The following is a 16,789-nucleotide window of genomic DNA, read 5'->3' as shown; positions in this document are numbered from 1 at the left end:
CGTATACGAATTATTTTCTACATATTCTTCAACCGAGTAAAAGCAATGTTCTATCAAGTATCTTTTTAGTTTGGATCTAAAGCTATTGACAGAGACCTGCTTTTTTATACATGATGGAAGTAGATTGTATAATAGAGTACCTTTGTGCGTAACTGATTTATTGTATATATTTGTCCTATGTGCATGCAAGTGAATGTCGTCTTTACTTCTTGTGTTATAACTGTGAATGTCTTTGTTAACAATAAATTCACTACTATGTTTTTTTCAAATACATTAATATTTTGAACAAATACATTGAGGGAAGAGTCATTATTCCAAGTCCCTTAAAAATATTTCTGAAAGAAGAGTTCCATTTTACTCCTGCAAGTATTCTTACTACTTTCTTCTGTAGCCTAAAGATAGCAATACTTTTAGGTGCATTTCCCCAGAACAACAAGCCATATTTTATTGTAGAATGAAAATTTGAGTAATATATACACTTAGCTGTTTTTACATTAATCTTATCTCTTACACATCTAATTGCATAGCATAGTTTGCTTAGCTTACTTCTTACATGTTCTATATGTGGTTTCCACTTGAAGTGATTAGATATTTTAACTCCGAGAAAGGTAGCAGTTTCTACATATTTAACTGTTTTATTATTTATTCTTATTATTGCATTGGCTTGATTAGTTTTACCATTGTTAAAATTTAAGTCACATGTTTTATTTATATTAATGACTAGCAGCGTTCACCCCGCTTCGCTGCGGTCACCCCGGAACGCAATAAACTTTGTTACTTAGATAATTTTTACTTTTTCGCTTTCAAATTGCAGTAAATGTTAACATTATAGCGCCTGTCATTTATGTTAACCCGCCGAGTGACACGGTCATGCGGGTTGCATATAAATACGTTTATTTTTATACCTGTGATGAACTAACAAAGGATTTGTACGTTATGGACACTTGAATGGTCAATTATCTCAAGACACTGGTAATTAAAAATTAAAGTGATATGATAAAAACCATCTAGGGTCCAAATCCTAATAACCCCCCCAAAATGAAAGAAATTGGTTCAGCCGTATTAGCGTGATGAGCTAACAAAGGATTTGTGCGTTCTCTTTTATATAATAGATTAGGTCATTTTTATTCATCCAACTTGAAAGTTGGTTCATTGCCGTTTGGCAGTTAAAATATCGCATATCGCTAAAATATCGCTAATTCGCATTCATCTTTCCCACTAACTATTATGTTTGTATCATCTGCATATAAAGTCACACATGAACTATTAATACTTTCAGAAAGATCATTTATATAAAGAAGAAAGAGAAGTGGTCCTAGAATTGATCCTTGTGGTACTCCACGATTAATAATTTCTTCACTTGACACATAGTTTTGAATTTTATTTTTAACTATTCTTGTGATTTCAGTTACTTGTTTCCGATCTTGATTCAAACCATTTATTTGCTAAGCCTCTAATACCATAGCAACTAAGTTTTTCTAGCAATATATGATGATTTACTAAATCGAAGGCTTTTGTTAGATCTAAAAATATTCCTATAGATATTTTTTTCTCATCCAGTAACTTTCTGCAGTTTTCTAGAAAATGAAAAATTGCTGTCTCAGTAGATTTACCTTTCAAGAAACCATGTTGTGTGTTGGATATAATAGAATATTTATTAATGAAATCCATAACCCGATTGAACATTATTTTTTCCAGAATTTTACCTATAATGGGTAGCAATGATATCGGAATTAGTACATTAGTGTAATACTCAAACGCGTGTTAATATTGTTTTCATAAATATGTAACATATGTAATATTACATATTCTTATATAATATTACATATTTCTTACATTTTAAGTGATTTTTGTTACATATTTATGTACATACTTAGGGGGTTGATATTACATAAAAATCCGGACTCTAGTTATATGATATTATAGCTGCTATACGTAGAATCGGAAATTATGACTTGCAATGAAACAAAACACTACGGAATGAGGCTTAGTATATAGTTCATGCATTCCCATACAAAAAAAATCCATATGGATTTAATGTTCTTTTTAAGGCAAAAACACGTTTTCTTTTTTTATTTTACAACACTAAGGTGAAAATTTAAAAACTGAAATGAAATTCACTTCATAATCGCTCTCCTAGTACGACGAACGGGAGTTCTTAAGTTGACATTACTACAACAACAGGACATGACGTCACTTAATGTCGTCACTACCCTGGAGCACTTAATGCGCAGTGTATCCATAAGCAAGGCTGCTCTGTAGACAGTATTACTGCTGAGATAATATGCCAAGGTGGATCATAATTTAAGACATACCTGGAATTTGTTCGTGTACTGGTGAACAATAAAAAACACATTATGTTGTCACAGCGGTTGTGTGAGTTGCGTTTTACATTCAACAAACGAACAAGATTATACGCAAACAATGCACTGAATAATGCGTAAATAATTGCGGCTTGTCCCATCAAAGGCGGGAAGAACGCCGGTATTTTTTTTAAAAAAAATCTCATTTCGTGCTGCGCACTGATACGTGTATCAAGATTGTAATTTCAGGTTTCCTCAGTTATGTTCTATTTTATAAGTGTACTGACATTCATGATATATCAATTTATTTTAGCACCAAATGAACTCTTGTAGGTTTAGTAAGTGTTTTGGAGTGGCAGCAATGTTGCCACAATCCTCGCTCTGGAGTGGGCTGAAAAATAGTACCAAATTGAAACAAAAAGGGCTGAATTCATTATTTTGTATCAGTGCAATACATGGTTCTATAACACGAAACTAAAAGAGGTAAAGTTCTAGAACACTCCCCCCTCTTCCAACAGTCCAAATCAAGAAAGTGATCTTTTTTAAAAAATATTAAAAAAAAAAAACATCCAAATAGGACCCAGTGGCGTAACAATGGTCTTTGGCGCCCCTAAGCAAAATACCTAGTGGCGCCCCCTCACCCATTTAATAGAACAATGTATGGCCATCTTTAACTTACGTGTATGCGCCACATCCCACCTTTGACTAGCTTTGGGCAGTGTTGCTAATTTGAGATTGTTCTTTCCGCTAAAACAGGGCTAAACATTCGCTAACTTAAAAAAAAAAAAAAAAAGTTCTCACGTCTACAAAAATACTGTAAGTAATATTGCAATCGGTATTTAAGAAGATCAGCTAATTATTAATCTCCAATAATGTTGAGAGTAGAGCCTAAATAGGTCAGTATCGTCCTCATCCTTTTCACACTACGTCATCTCAGTCAACGTCAGGAGCGGACGAAGGCAAAATTTTCACTCTGCCAATGAGTCTTTGCCACCACCCCCTCCTAGTCCTAGCCTATATTTTACATTTTATTACAGTGATGTTAGGAAATATGTTAGAATAATTAATTTTGGGGTGCTCGTTTGGGCGTCCCGGGCAGTTGTCCGGTTTGCCCAACCTTTGGTGCTTGGAGAATTTGTCGTTATTGTTGAAAGCCTGTTGCACAGGGGAATTTTATTTATAGTTAGTAAGCTCAGTACATGTAATATAGAACTGGTATCGTATTAATACGGTAATAATTAATTACAAGGAGGATTAATTTCTTAATCATACTGTGCTGTAACCTCGACGAGTTTACAGTAATCCCAATAATTTGATACGCAAAAGTAATAAACTGCGAGAGAGGGGGGAAGGAATTTTTATTCTTGCCATGTTTGAAAATGAAGACCACAAAACTTGGGACTCCATTTATATAATTTGTTTCTTTTTTATTAAAAACCTGGGGCTCCCCCTAATATACCGAAACGTCCTGCGCCCGTAGGCAATGCCTACCCTGCCTATCCTATTGCTACGCCGCTGGGAGGGTCCCAAACAACCGTGGAAGTAGATGAAACTTTTCTCGCACGTAGGAAGTATAACAAAGGCCGCAAATTAAAAGAGAAAACAGTTATCTTCGGTATGTATTGTAAGGAAATGGAACGCACCTCTATTTCAGTGACCAATAAACCAAAACTGTATTATGGCCATATATGAAAAAATATATATAAAACGAAAAACAAATCAATCATCTCCGAGTTCGCTCCTCATGACATCACACAGTATGAGTAACGTGAGATGTAGGAAAAGTCTTACTGACACTTTTGAAAATGTGACAAGTATTTGTAAAATGGTGCTGAATTGGGTAGAATTGTACCAACTTTTTCACAAAAGGGCCTGAAAATGCCAGCGTGGTACCAACGGGCCGATGAAAAACAAAAAGGGCTGAATTTGGTACAATTGTACCAAGTGTGGCAACAGTGAGTGGCAGAAACGAGATTAAGAATACGTGGACATTTTTAAAATTACAATTTACAGGTAAAAGGTGTTAATTCAGAACAAAAGACAAATGTTTAGGGAATTTACTTATGAAGGCGCAGAATATGTAAGTCATCTGTGAACATAGATACAGCAATAAGATGTTGCTTTAATTCTATAAAACTCTCCATAAGGGCGTTATTCCAGGGCTGCAAACTAATGTACAAGGGACTTGAAATATGACTATTTTGCTGAATGAACCTACCCTAACATAACCCGAACTACTGCTACTCTACTACTACTAGTATACTATTATTACTACTACTACTCAACTACTACCATTACTGCCTTACTATACTACTACTACTACTACTGCTACTAGTCTATTATTATACTATCATTGCTACTACCAGGGCCGAAACCAGCTACAAAGGTTTGGGAGGACCATGAATATGTTACGGGGGGCCAAGTCTTTAAAATTATCTTATAAATATCTAAATCGTGTTTTTTGTATTAATAATAAAATTTTGTATTGAAGTCTGGAGGGGCCACAAAAAATTTAGAGGGACCTGGCCCCCTCTGGTTGCGGGTCTGGCTACTACTAAACTACTACTACCTTACTACTACGATACTATCATTACTACTATTACTACTACTATGTGTGCACCCATAAATTAAAAAAAAATGTAATTTTTGAACAGTTATCTCTTGTAGCGCCCCTGAATTTTGCCTGTTCTGGTGGATCACTGGCATATGCCAACACATGTACAGTCTAGAAGGTGTGATGACACTATTTTCATCGAGAAATGTGGGTTTCAAACTAATATGAATTTGTCCACGTATTATTGATCTGAACTGCGGAAACTGCTCTATCCCAATTTAAGGATGCACATTAACACTGATGTAATAAAGTAATTATGCAGCCTATACCTAAGCTACACGAGGTTTACGTTTACGCACTCACCGTTTCAACTTTTGAAGTATTTCGTTTTATTAGCTTATCGACGTCGACCATATCCTAGATGTCGCATGGATAAAGTCGCACATAGTACGAACTATTCGCAAAATCAAAGTAGGCGAATCACTTATCGACAATTTTCGCATTTATTACTGCCTTAAAATGGGGAGGTCCTTAAGTGACATGAATTCCCGCCTATATCTGTGTGCGTTGTGGATTACACGCACAACATTTAATGGATTTATCAAGAAATACCATTGAGATAATGAGAAATACTGAACCCACAGGTTCAGCACCCACATAACTGCATTACTTATGAACAAAGGCGCCCATCAAGGGGGCAAGGTGGGGCGCTCGCCCCCTAAGAGGAAATTGTACTTGGGAATACTGAAAACCCGATAGAAGTTTTAGAATAGTTACAGCAAAATTTGAAACTATATTTGAAACGTCGCTTATACTTTCCCCCCTTGGAAACCACAACATGGGCGCCCTTGCTTATGAACTGCACACTAAGAAAAATCCGTTCTCCGGACAGCGGTATATTGTACAAATATACACAATCCTCTTGCTTACTACAGAAAAAAAGTATGGAGCATATGCTACATACGCACTGCCCTTAGGTGTTACATCATGCCATTGCAGGATGTCTGACATCTAACAGTTTTCCGTATATCACCTATGTTACATTCTGCAGCTATGTTCTATTCTACTATGGACATTCTGCATCGATTTGTATAAGAGATCCTGACCACCTATATTGTTTCATACGGACAGTACGTATAGATGGAACACTTATACGGAAAGTAAGTATTATAAAACATGCGTTTTCAGTTATACGTTTGCTGTACGTTAAGTCCAAAAACTACAGGAATTACGCATGTGCCCTACCGTTTTGAGTACGCTACCTACAATTTTTTTTCTCAGTATGTGCTTTGAAAACTAGCCATATGTCGGATTACTGGGAGAAAGCATTTTTTGTTGAAAATCATTGCTGTTTTCTTAAATGTTTCTGAGGTTAATCTACCTAAAGCCAAACATACCACTAACTAAAGAGTTTCAGACAGTATTGCTGAGCATGAGTAGTCGCTAATGCTCTCGCCTTTGGTCCTGGGCTCGATTTCCGGCAGGATCAGTCGGTCGAAAAGGTGTAACAGCTTTTTCTGGCTAGCTATCCTAAATGAGGTTTTTCCTGGGATTTCCTCATTCACACTAGGTAAATGACGGGATGGTATCTAATTTAGAGGCCTCAGGCCGCTTCTTCCCTTATCCGTTCTTTATATCCCTCCCCCGTACCGTGATTGTGTGCTCGCCGAGGATGTCATCCCTCCAACCTGACGTGCTTAAGGCCATAGATGCCGGTAATGGCCATGACTTGTATCAATAAATAATATTGACGAGCGAACGCTAGCAAGCGAAGTCGGGTTAGAACTCCGCAATGCACGTTATATTTGTCCATTCTAATTAATAGCAAATAGTAATTGCAAAATTTTCCATTCAGCACACGGCATTTCCAGTCTACTCAGTTCACAAATTACTCACATATCAATATCAATTATCTTTCCGCAACATGAACTCATTACACCTATAAACATTGTGTTTTTACGTAGTTTTGGTCCCTCGTAATCCTACAGAACCCGAGAAATGTATTACATACTTCTTTCGTAAATTTTGCAAATTCAAACTCATAAAATAGGACAGCACCATCGTTTTCTACATACAGTAAACGTTATATAATTTTTAAAAATTAGTAGTACAGTCATTCACACGCAGTCATTCATTTTAATCATAAATTACTGTTTTTATGTTTATGTATTCTACACCTGCATCCATTTATCCAGTGTCGTAACTTAGATTGTTTTCTTGGGAGGGGGTAAGCATTAATACGCGTATTTGGTGCTACTAGAAAAAAGTTGTTTCTTTAATCTTGGGCTCCCTCTTTCCATCTTTCTCTTACTCTTTATGGGCCCGGGTCGTTAGTTACACCTTTGATCCCGTTCCATACATGACAAATGAATTAAGGGGGCAATATTGACAAATATCAAAGCCATACGAATAAACATTACTTCTAGGGCCCCTAATAGAAACTTTTTTTATTCAAATGGGCCCACGACTCATTTTTGTTTTATTTACCTTTTATGTGTTGTTTTGTTTATGTAATATAGCGGACATATTCGATGCTTCATTTATAATTTCATGTTCGTACTGTATACGGAGTAAGAATGTTGTCTTAAAATGGGTCCCCTCGAACGGCGGGGAGCTTCCTTGGAGAAGCATTTGCCCTCTCCCTCCTCAAGTTACGGCCCTGTCACTTATCACATACTAGGCTGGTAGCCAGCCCAAAAATCTAGGGGAAGCCCGGTAGAAGTTTAGGAGGGAGTCCCGATCCAAACGTATTATAGTTAATCATCATATTATAGCTCAGCGTTCAAATTTTCGACTATAAATTTAGAGCTGGCGACCAGTGTTCAGTAGAAATGGTTTCTGCCTGAACTCACAGGGCAGCGCATTTTCTGTTTCGTAAGTAAATAATTGTCACTGAGTGAGCGAAAACACGAAATGTGAAGTCTTGCTTTGTCAAACCAAAGGCCGTTGGGGGGGGGGGGGGGAAGGGGCATCTCAATTTGTACGTGAGAAATACTGGCAACCATTATTTTTGGATTGGCGAGTGGGTCTGACTTTGAAATTTTGCACCCTGTTATAGTTCATTTGCAAGCGTACTGTGAACATTTTAGGTTACCAGTACCGTAAAAATTTAAAGGGGCCCGCTCCCCTAGACCCCATGGATAAGGGCCTGTCACATATTAATATGATGTAGACCTATCATTATTTTTTATGTCAATTATATATTGTGGATTTCCAAATTTTTTGTGGCAACAAATCTTTCGCGGAGCACATTATCAAATATCGCGTGTGGAAATGCTATGTTTTCATACAAATATACAAATATCCCTTTAAGTATATTACGTCATTAACAGATTTTTAAACATATTTTCTTTACCGGTCTGTTACTCTAGTATAAAATTAACAAGTTGACACCAAATCAGTTGCAAACACTGCTCAACTTACTATCACATTTAGTGACGTCATATCGTATGGTGCTCTGGTTTTGTCAACTTAAGATCTCCCTACGACGAACCTTCTGAATGAAAATTATTCTCGTGGTGGACAAAATCCCTTTATCAGGTAATGGCGACTGCTTTGAAACCAAATGCAGAGTATGAGAATAAAATGTCATATCTGTAGTTTGGTGTGGAGAAGAAATAAAATTGTGAACCGAGGTTTTAAGAAAACTCAATTTATTAATATAAGTTTTGCCAAAGATTATTGACTTATACCATTATAAAAAGAAATACGAAATAAGTTCTAAAACAAAGAAAAATAACGTTTGTAAGTGGAGGCAAGACACTAAAGACGTATTATTTAAAGCGTACTGATCTTGGTTCGTAGTCAAGCGCTGGACCAGTAATCTGGAGGTCTTCGAATCGAAACCACGGTGTAAATATATTTTTTACTTAAGAACTTATGGTGGCGATTGATTGACTATAACTCACTTTCTATTATCTTAAGATATTTGGATGTATCAACATTTGAATTATCAAATCTTCAGTAATAATAATATTGCGGTTACAAGAATATTGCAGTTTTGTTTAGTGTTCCCCACGAGACGAGGAAAACAAAACAAAATCGAGACGAGAATGAACATTTTAAATTCGAGACGGGACAAGGCTAACTCAAATTATTGTTTCACTTTAGAGATGAGAATCGAGACGAGACGAAAAGTATCGTAAAAATTTATCATTTTACCTCGATTCTTGAAAAAAGTGTATGTCCATTCTTTAATTAACAATTGCTCTGTAGACTGAAGCTTATACGCAATTCTGTTACTTTGTGTTTTTGAGCCCATTAAATTTTGGTCTGCGTAGGTGCTTTTGTAGTAAAGCTTTCATAATTACGAGGGCTATCCAGAAAGTAGATTACGTTTTGGAATAAAAAATCAACAAAGTATAGGAAACAAATTTTATTATATACAGATGAAAGCCACACACAAATACTACTTTTCGACATAGTCACCATTCAAATTAAGGCATTTATCGTAGCGATGTACGAGCTTGGAAATTCCTTCGTCGAAAAATTCGGCCGCCTGCGACTTCAACCACTTCGTTACCTCTTCTTGCAGCTGTTCGTCGTCATCAAAACGCTGCATAGCCAGCCACTTCTTCATTGCTGGGAATAGGTGGAAGTCGCTCGGTGCCAGGTCGGGACTGTACGGCGGATGAGGAAACAACTCCCACTGAAAAGATTCAAGAACTTCACGCGTGACATTTGCCGTGTGGGGCCGGGCGTTGTCGTGAATCAACAAGATCTTAGAGCTCAACATTCCTCTGCGCTTGTTTTGAATTGCTCTTCTGAGGTTTTGCAGAGTTTGGCAATACCTTTGAGCGTTTATTGTAGTGCCTCTTTCCAGGAAGTCCACCAAAATCACACCTTTTCTGTCCCAAAAAACAGTCGCCATCATCTTCCTTGCCGACATTGTTTGCATGCATTTCTTGGGTTTTTGGGGAGAACCTGTGTGCCCCCACTGCATTGATTGCAATTTCGTTTCACAGTTCACGTGTTTCACCCATGTTTCGTCACCAGTAACGATGCGATCGAGTAAAGAGTCACCATCCTTATTGTAGGCGTCCAAAAAGTGCAACGCTGCAGCCATTCGCTGATTTTTGTGGTCCTCTGTCAAGATTTTTGGAATCCATCTTGCACAAAACTTGTGGTAACCAAGCTTTTCGCTGATGATTTCGTGCAACAAACTTCGCGAAATTTGTGGAAAACTCAAAGAAAGTTCCGTTATTGTGAACTTTCGATTTTCACGGACTTTAACATCGACTTTTTCGACAAGTTCGGCAGTCACTTTGCTGGGTCTCCCACTTCGATCTTCGTCGTGAACATTGGTTCGGCCATTTTTAAATCTTATGACCCACTGTCGCACTCCACCTTCAGTGATAATGTTGTCCCCATACACTTCACACAGCTGCCGATAGATTTCTATCGGTTTACAGTTTTTTGCTGTCAGAAACCTTATTACTGCACGCACCTCGCAGCTCGCGGGATTTTCAATTAACGCAGACATTTCAAACCGTCACAGTATCTTAACGGAGCACAGCACGAACCTCTCACTAGCACGGCTAGATGCCGACTGAGCTGCGCAACGCTCTGACCCCAAGATGGCCGCGCTAGCCCCGCCCCTAGCGGACACAGACGAAAACGTAATATACTTTCTGGATAGCCCTCGTATTTCTGCATATCCTAAAAATTAGTTCATTATATGCCTTACTTTTCAGTGATATTCAGTTATTTTTATTACAGTTACTTTTTCTTAAAACGTACAGTAGAATACTTTTTACGTGAAGCTTTAGTGGAACGCTTTCGTTTAATATTTGGGTAGTTGCAGGGAAGTACGCAGAGATGGGTCCTCGAGGTCCAGACCCCCTCCCCGAAATCCCGACTTTTGTGTAAGTTTTGACTAATTTTAGGGCAACTTTAAAAATGTGAATACCATTATTATTATTATTATTATTATTATTATTATTATTATTATTATTATTATTATTATTATTATTATTATTATTATTATTATTATTATTATTATTACTTAAGTTTTGTAAATTTAATCGTTCACCTTGTTCCAAAAAGATTAAGTGCTTTCTTTATGTTTGTTTCAGTGGTAGAGCGCTCTCTAAAACAAACCCAGCTCCCGGAAAGTAGGTTTTGTAGGGGACAAATATCATTTGCGTGGGTTTTCTCGGGTTCTCCTGTTTCCCCCCACCTTCTTCATTGCACCATTTTATTCATTCTTATAATAGTACTCTCCCTCTATATCGAACCGAGTCAGCAAAATTTTCTCGATTCTGATTGGCTGATAGAGGTCACTTGATCTTAAGTCCCGCCCTCGCGGGAAATTCAAAATTTCAGGTTACGTGATATGACGTCATAAGGTCATGTGATCCACCCTCACTTTCTTTTATGACCGGGATTCTTGAATTTCGTTCCCATTTATGCAGTGTTCGAAGTGGAAGAATAGCAGAGGTGGTATGTTTTCTTACGATTTTGATTCAACATACCAGCTACCTAAATGTTCAAATACAGTGAGGGTATGTTGCCTAAGAGATTGGAGAATTTCTCCGTTGTTACGGGGGCAGAGGGATAAAGACAGACTTTGATCCCCATCGACAACTTTCTGAAGAAAATAATTTTAAAATCCTGTTATGTTGTATTATAGAGAATTATACACGAAAATGCTCAAAACTCGAGAGAACGTAACGTATGGGTTCCGGTCGGTTGTCGGCTGTATTAAATACTTATTGAGACTCAGTTCTTGAAGAAACACACTAACCTGATATCCAGCGAAGAGGAAACGAAATTTTGCAGCTTGATTGTTGTGATTAACTTCTTCGTTTCACTGCAACACGCTCGATGATATAGTGGAATATTTTGTTTCGAACACTATTTAATATTACAGAAGTTGTCTTGTTTGTAGCATGTTAAATGAATATAGAAGAAATATCAAAGATTTTTAGAAGAGTACAATTTAGATCGCGTTCGGAAAGTGAAATTGACGATTCAGATTTAGATCCTGATTTCGAAATTTAAAAAGCAGGTGAATACATGAGCAGTTCTGTGCTGTGGAAAATCAGCACCCGGGCAGGAGTATACGACGACATCCTCCTCCCCGTATATATGAGTGAAGTCGACAGACCAGCTGCAAGGCGCCGTCATAGTTGCTGGGAAGCGAGAAAATTTTCAAAAATAAACACTACTTTTCCTTGATTTTGAGCACTTTTTATTACTTTTTACTTCCATCTTATATATATATATATATTTCCCATTTCCTTCCGAATCCTTACAATAACGGAACTCAGCGGTCAGTTCCTGCAAATTTCCCGCTTCTTATTATACATAACATTGCATTGTCACTGTTTGCACTTCACAAGCAGCGGGAGTATTATTTTTCTATTGTAATTTTTTTCATCTGTTCAAAAAGTACATATTTCAAACAGCACTGTAGCAAACTACCTCTACTTACCAAATTATATATTCATAATAAAATCTAATGTCCAAAAACTTGTTTGCAATGTTTTTAGTGCGTCTATTATTATTTAGCAATATGCTATAATTTTTTAAAAAAGGCTCAAAAAAACCCTAGGATACTGGAATAAACAAGGTCAGATTAGCCCAGGATCGAAAGTGTTAAAAACAAAAGGTAGGGAAAAGAAAAAATTCGCTGCTGTCAAGTTAAAAATTAATTCTACATAAACTGTTCGTCAATTATTGTGTACAAAAATTGATTTATTAAAAGTATTTACCATCTACTTCCCAGTGACGGTATGTCTTGCTCACTGGAAAACCAGACGCGGTGTGCCTTCATCACGGAAAAACTAGAGGCGGTATGGCATACCATCACATACCGTCTCACTTCGACCACTGATTTTATGGTTATCCTTTTTGATGAGTGCTTTGGTACCTTGATGGTCTACTGAAGTTCCCCTGGAGGTCTCGGACCCACCTTAAATGTTATCGTTGATTTTATGGGTAAAATGGTTACGCTCTTACCTTGATGCAGAGGAACCCACCTTAAAGAGGGACCCACCTAAAGTGTTCTCGTTCCTTTTTAAATGTGGAGATTGTACCTTATATGATTGAGTACAGAGTCTTGGAGGGGGTTGCCTGTCACAGAGCAAAGGTACCTGAACGAATCCTTGGTAGAGGTCAAATGTCAAGATTAATACTTTTGGTAGACTCATGGTTATTGTCCAGGAGTAGTTTCGTTCCCTTGGATGGATATAAATTGTTAAAATATGAAAACTTTGAGGGATACGAACTTTGAGGGTCAAGTTCCTATTTTGAGTTTAACGTTCGTATTAGCAGCGTGGCTAGTACCTAATGATTAATGTGTAATTTGAACCACATAAGCTTTCGCCGGGAATAGAATTCAGGTCTTCGATGCCAAATGCGCGTACGCTAACCATTTACCTACGAATGAGCTCGGTTTAATCTTGATTGGTGGGTTTTGAACCATGTTGCCTAACTGGTTAATAGTATGTCCCTGAAAGGATGTAAGATGTGTGCAAGACCCCGTTAAATAATTATAACAGCATAACGCTTCCGTTCGTCGATTAAAATAAAATGCTGAAAAGTATTTAAAAGACTTCTTTGTGTGTTGACGTAAAAGCACACATGATTTAAAAGCAAACGTCAGCGGATGCAGCATCATATTAATTTTCTTTTACTACAAAAGTGTCAGCATATTCATAAAAAACAAGCATTGATATTCTCTTTCTTATTGCTTATTGCATATGTGGCAATTGAAATAAACAGTGGTCGAAGTGAGACGGTATGCGGTGGTATACCATTCCTCCTCTTGTTTTTCAGTGATGAAGACATACCGTCTCTGGTTTTATAGTGATGAAGACATACCGTCATTGGAAAGGATGATAATATACATTTAATAAATCCATTTTTGTAGACAGTAATTGACAAATAGCTTTGCTCATCAAAGATTTAATTTCTTATTTAGAAATAATTTCTAAGTAGCCAACACTGACATTTTTAGTTATTTTAGTCTACCTTTTATTTTTAAAACGATGTGTCTACAAAGAAGTTCACCCCTTGCTCCTGTACAAGAAATCGTGCTGGTTGTGTTGGTTGCAGATAAGAGTAACATGACAGAAACGAAAGAATCTGGGCCTAATCCAATCAAAATGTAGTGTATTGAGGCAACTCGTTTAAACTGAGATCGGAAGTATTGTTCTGAGTTTGTCGGGACTTTTTTGAGCCTACAATAATAAAGAAATACATAACCAAATCCGAAATTTACGAGGAAAAAGTTTATGCAATCAAAAAATCTGATGTTTTCATTAAAAAGTATTTTTCATCTTTCTAATAATTGAATAATATGTTGAATACGTGTGCGGTAATTATCTGTGTGTATGAGTGTATCCCTAATTTTGATTGAAATGAAATCTTTAAGTTTTACGTAGCACGGTTACGCCGGTTAGGCTAAAGGAGACGGTGATGATGAGAGATGAGTGAAATGGTGGAATGAAGAAAGGGGTAGGAAACGGGAAAACCCTGAGAAAACCCACGAGCACGGTGTTTGTCCACCACAAAGTCCACACGGCTCGACCTGGGATCTTCCTAATTTTAAATCTTTGTGGTGATTCTTTTTAATTCTATCTGATATTGTTATTTAATGGAAGTTAAATATTTATAATACTGAGAAGTTTTTATTAAAAATAAAAAAGCAACTCTCCCTTACATGCTTCCCTAACAAATTGATTTATCAGAAAGTTTTTCCCCATATCTTGAACTTCTCCAATTTACCTAATTATCTTACTAAAGCACAATGGGAGTGTGGAGGGAGTTCTATGAGAGAACTTCCACTGATGTAAGGTGGTGGTGTGACGAGGGAATAATTTACTATTTAAATTATCATTAGGTGATAATTAATTAATTCGCTTTTCAGGGATGTGAATTCCCTACTGAAGTCATAAATGTGACTTCCTTCTGGGGCAGCCACTACCACACTTAGTACCTTTATTGAGCATGAGAAACAAAATCAAAACGAAAACATCTCAGGGACTTAATAAAATATCTCAGGGATTTAGTTATGTTGGCTCCAGTTATGGTCACAGATGCTACTCGTAAAGGAGCATACATGAATTTCAACTAGATAAAAAAAACTTAATTTTTTTTTCTTTTCAATGTGACACAACAGGTAGCAGCCTGTTAGTTTCTCCTTTACACTCATAACTGGAGAATTCGATGGTTCCATGGAACGATACCTTCCCAAGCCCCAACTGGGAAGGGAGTCAGAATACTAGAGTAAATTTCTGGAATATTCACCTTAATTCTCCATCCTGTAAGAAAGACATATGAAATTTGCACTTTTGGGTACTTACCACACAGGAAAAAGAAAACCCTCTGGATACAAGGTGGTGGTACAATTTGTTTCCTATATAATCCAGGTTATTGCACATGAACGCTGAATAAACAAATTTTCCACAAGACACTAAAATGGTGCACCCTGAAACACACACTAAATTTTATACATTTCACACTCTTTTTATATTATGATTTTAAATTTGTAATGGTGAACTGATAATCAGATAATATATATATATATATATATATATATATATATATATATATATATATATATATATATTAAGAAAAATCTCACTGATTAGAACATTTCTACACAGAATAGAATATGAATCTATTCTCTCATTCTCTGAAAGTTATTTGTCTCTTTTCCTTCTTTTCTGACGAGGATAAAATACACTAAACAAAATAATAAGATAAATTATATGATGAGGCACAGTTCCATTTTAAATAAAGATAATATTCCACTTCCATTGATAGTCTCTGTACTCGCAATGGAGATCTGACAGTTTTTGTGACGATTAACACCCAGCTGAACTGATCATAGGTATTTCTTCTTAGTTAAAACCCTGAATGGAATATTGCCCTACAGGTAGGCACTGGACACTGCTAAACCATAATAATGTTCGGTCCACTGAAGTACGTGCAGTTCTTGGTTGCACCCAAAATGGTGACAAAGTTAGTGCTCTAATAGGCACTGTAGTGCTAAACAGCACAAATACAAATTTTCTTAATCTGTCTCCTTCATAGTAAAGTTCAGGAGATTCCTGTCCATAGGCGCGGACAGGCACCTAACTATTTCGAGACATGTTAGTAAAATCCAAGACCTGCAACTTCTGAAGACAAAACGTTGGTGCGTTGTACTGTATAAAAATCAATTCAAAATATGATGCATTTCGATTTTAATGTACAAGTGGCCATTATAACCCACAGTTTTTTTTTTTTTTTTTACGAAGAACGTTAATAACAACACTTCATACTACGAGAACAGTTTGTGCGTACAGGAAGAATGTTGTATAGCTGTTTGAATTTTAAATAAAACAACACATAACGATGCTTGTAGAACTTCAATTAACTTAGAATATTACTAACACACTCGTCCCGCGTTATAGAACTTGGTTCTATAAGTATCTACGGAAGTCCTCGCAGTTCGGACGTGCTGACGCTTCCGGGTTTTCAAAAACAACTAAACTCTGTTTCCCTATTTTTTCCCAACCTAGTTCTGTACTTGAAGAAAAGAAAGAGACTCGCTCTTTTCAGAATTGTTTTTAGAACTGTCCGTAGCCGGAGGCAAAATCCTGGGTGGTCTCTCCAGACACAAGGGCCAAGACCGGCAAAACTGCACAAAATTCCAAAACACACTTGATATGTGCTGCCCTCACTGCAACTAGCTGCAGTTCTGAAAGTTCTTGGACTAACAGGTGTCCATTGCAGCAACAAAAGTAAACAAATAAATATTTCGTTAATACACACTTTATACAAGATAGTAAACCACCGTACAACATACATAATGATATAATAGGTAATACAGAATATAATTACATATATAATTATTCATGACACTAAATAGTTATTGTTCAGGGCTTTATTTTTCCATGGCATTGCCCTTTTTCGTCTGCAACTTCCGTCTGCCATTTCT

Source organism: Thermobia domestica, chromosome 12 (assembly GCF_964235325.1).
Source record: "Thermobia domestica chromosome 12, izTheDome1.hap1.1, whole genome shotgun sequence".
In the NCBI taxonomy this organism is placed as follows: Eukaryota; Metazoa; Arthropoda; class Insecta; order Zygentoma; family Lepismatidae; genus Thermobia; species Thermobia domestica.
Note: the sequence above shows the minus strand (reverse complement) of the source record.